Source organism: Coregonus clupeaformis, chromosome 23, assembly GCF_020615455.1.
Source record: "Coregonus clupeaformis isolate EN_2021a chromosome 23, ASM2061545v1, whole genome shotgun sequence".
In the NCBI taxonomy this organism is placed as follows: Eukaryota; Metazoa; Chordata; class Actinopteri; order Salmoniformes; family Salmonidae; genus Coregonus; species Coregonus clupeaformis.
The window spans coordinates 34826065-34829451 of record NC_059214.1 but is presented as its reverse complement, the minus strand read 5'-3'; the positions used below and the strand labels follow the sequence as shown (position 1 = coordinate 34829451).

Sequence of the window (3387 nt, the reverse complement as noted above, 5' to 3'; positions counted from 1 at the left end):
AGAGGAGAGGTCCATTGAACCTACTCCCATACTGCCGGAGTCTTGTCTGGTGGCTCCGGTGGTGTGGGAGGTCGATGCGGAGATCGAGCGGGCACTGCGTACCGACCCTACTCCCCCCGAGTGTCCTGTGGGGCGGACGTACGTTCCGCTCGAGGTTCGTGATCGCCTTATCTATTGGGCTCATACATCACCCTCCTCTGGACATCCAGGTATTGGCCGGACAGTGCACTGCCTTAGCGTGAAATACTGGTGGCCAACGTTAGCTAAGGATGTGAGGGTTTATGTCTCCTCCTGCTCGGTGTGCGCCCAGTGTAAGGCACCTAGACATTTGTCCAGGGGAAAGTTACATCCCCTGCCCGTTCCACAACGACCATGGTCCCACCTCTCGGTGGATTTTGTGACCGACCTACCCCCCTCCCAGGGGAATACCACCATTTTGGTCGTTGTGGATCGGTTTTCCAAGGCCTGTCGTTTCCTCCCAATGCCGGGTCTCCCTACTGCCCTACAGACCGCTGAGGCCCTATTTACCCACGTGTTCCGGCACTATGGGGTCCCCGAGGATATTGTGTCTGACCGAGGTCCCCAGTTCACCTCCAGAGTCTGGGGGGCGTTCATGGAATGCTTGGGGGTTTCGGTGAGCCTTACCTCGGGGTACCACCCAGAGAGCAATGGGCAGGTTGAACGAGTCAACCAGGATGTGGGTAGGTTTCTGAGGTCCTATTGCCAGGGCCGGCCGGAGGAGTGGTCTAGGTATATCCCCTGGGCAGAGATGGCCCAGAACTCTCTCCGCCACTCCTCCACCAATTTAACACCTTTCCAGTGAGTTTTAGGGTATCAGCCGGTCCTGGCACCTTGGCACGAGAGCCAGATCGAGGCCCCTGCGGTGGATGAGTGGATTCGGCGCTCGGAGGAGACGTGGGACGCTGCCCATGTCCATCTGCAGCGGGCCATCCGTCGACAAAAGGCGAGCGCCGATCGCCACCGCAGTGAGGGACCGGTGTACGCACCGGGAGATCGAGTCTGGCTCTCGACTCGAAACCTGCCCCTCCGCCTGCCCTGCCGGAAGCTGGGTCGGCGGTTTGTGGGGCCCTTTAAAGTCCTGAGAAGATTGAACGAGGTGTGTTACAGGATACAACTGCCTATTGAGTACAAGAATATTAACCCCTCGTTCCATGTGTCTCTTCTCAGGCCGGTGGTAGCTGGCCCACTCCAAGAACATGAGATAGGAGAGACCCCTCCGCCCCCTTTGGACATCGAGGGGCCCCCCGGCATACAGGGTCCGGACCATCTTGGACTCGAGGCGCCGGATGAGTGGTCTCCAGTATCTCGTGGAGTGGGAGGGGTACGGTCCGGAGGAACGGTGCTGGGTGCCTAGGAGGGACATCCTAGATCCATCCCTCCTGACAGAGTTCCACCGTGGGCATCCCACGCGCCCGGGTCCGCGTCCTCCTGGCCGTCCCCGAGGCCGGGGTCGGCGCACGGCTGGAGCCGCGCGTCAAGGGGTACTGTCACGGATTCTGCCGAGGCTGCTCCTCCTCCTAGTTCGGGCAGGCTTCGGCGTTCGTCGTCCCCGGAGTACTAGCTGCCACCGTTGAATGTTTCTATGTGTGATTGCTTTTGTCTGTCTGTCACACCTGAGTCCGTTTGTGTCTGATTACGTGTTCTATAAGTTGCCTGTGTTGTATTGGTTAGGTTGTGTGTTGTTTTTCGCCTGTCCGTAGTGCTGCGTGTTTTTTTCTCTGTTGTTGTTTTACGCATAGTTGCGTAATTGCTCGCCTCTGTCGTTTTGAGGCCGTTCTTTGTATCTTTGTCTTGTGGTTCACAAGTAAACTTTGTTGGACTAAGCTTCGGTGTCCTGCGCCTGACTCCCACACCACATACACCTCAGCCTTGACAAAAATGACATACTGTATCTTTCTCTCTATTGGTATGATTCTGGTAGTTAGAAAGAAAAAGAAGGTCCCCACATTCTATTGCTCCGATCCAATTGATTAATTAATTAATTAACCAACGTTTCGACAGATGGCTGCCTTCATCTGGGTTTCGGTTGATGCTGGTAGTATCATCTACTTCACAGTATTATGACCAGTGTTATGTATTCAAGGGCCCTTCTTGCTATGTTGCCCCAGAGCTTAGAGACTAGAGGCCCCAAATATCTATCAGTCAATCAGTAACTAGACATCATCATCAAGTGCATGGAAACAGCCATGGCCATAACAGCCAGACCTGAGCGAGAGTTGATCCTGCATCCATAGGCCTACATTCCCCTGTTCCCTACCAGTCGTTAATGAGTGATGTTCCCTGCAATTGCCTTTTACACAGGGCCATTAGTGAGATTCGTGGGCCCATCCTGACCTAAGCCAGCCCAGGGCACAGGGGGACAAACAACCAACCCAGGGCCTCTGGAGGAGATAAACCCTAGCTAGCACTCCTCACTGTTCCCCGCCCTTACCACTACTCACTGATAGAAACACACAAAAATGGTCTCATAAATTAAAACCAATCCAACTCTGCTTCCACACTTTCTCACCTCATCAGAGACCAGCACGTGGATCCCAGTAGGTCCTTGTCTGTAGATGTGGCTGATCTGCTGGGGAGTTATATTGTAAAGGAGAGCCATCTTCTCTGAGAGGTCCCACAGTGTCAGGTCCTCTAGATAGAGAGTGTGGTATACTGTGGACATGGGAGGGAAGAGATCATAATCAGTAAAAAAATATGGGGCTGGTTTCCCAAACAGAGAGACAGATTTTTTCCAGCCTAGTCCTGGACTAAGAGGAATGTTCAACAGAGATTCTGTGGGATGTAATACGGAGACCTACCCTCTCCCCCCCTGGCTTGGTCTGTGGTTGATTCCTGGTCTGTGGTTGATTCCTGGCCTGTTGCTGACACACATAGATGGTGAGGTGGGGCTTTATACACCTGCACAGTGGACGCCACAGGAATTGTCCTTTTTTTTAGATATAGAGCTATACACTTGAACAAAGCACTAAACATGTGAAGATGTCAAGTGTTGCCATTTTGTTGGTCTGTTATAGGTACCTTTCCTGTAACTATAGTCTAGTCTCATCTTCCTTTGATGGCGTTGAACAGTCGGATGCCAGCTGCCAGACCACAGATTTGGATCAGGTCCTCTCTGCTCATCTTCAACAGGTCAGCACCATTCACAGAAGATCCACAGTCACTTCCAAACTGGTCTGATGACGTTTTGGAGGAACAAAGACACACAAAGAGAGAAAATTATTGGGTTATTCTCTCCAAAGGCCTTTGGCATTAGAAAGTGAGAAACAATTATAGATTTGTAGATGTGTCTGACAGTCATCTGAGTGCCATTCATGGGTGATTTCACATTTAAAATACACTGCTCAAAAAAAGAAAGGGAACACTAAA

General features: G+C 52.2%; 1 long non-coding RNA gene across 1 annotated transcript; it reads right to left on the bottom strand.

Moving 5' to 3' along the window:
• Positions 1-2553: 2553 nt before the first annotated feature.
• LOC121537117 lies at positions 2554-3075 on the bottom strand. The gene is made up of 3 exons (XR_005994981.2): positions 3040-3075; positions 2820-2919; positions 2554-2673 (listed from the first exon to the last, which is right to left on the bottom strand). It is a non-coding gene; the product is annotated as an uncharacterized LOC121537117 (long non-coding RNA).
• Between the last annotated feature and the right edge of the window lie 312 nt (positions 3076-3387).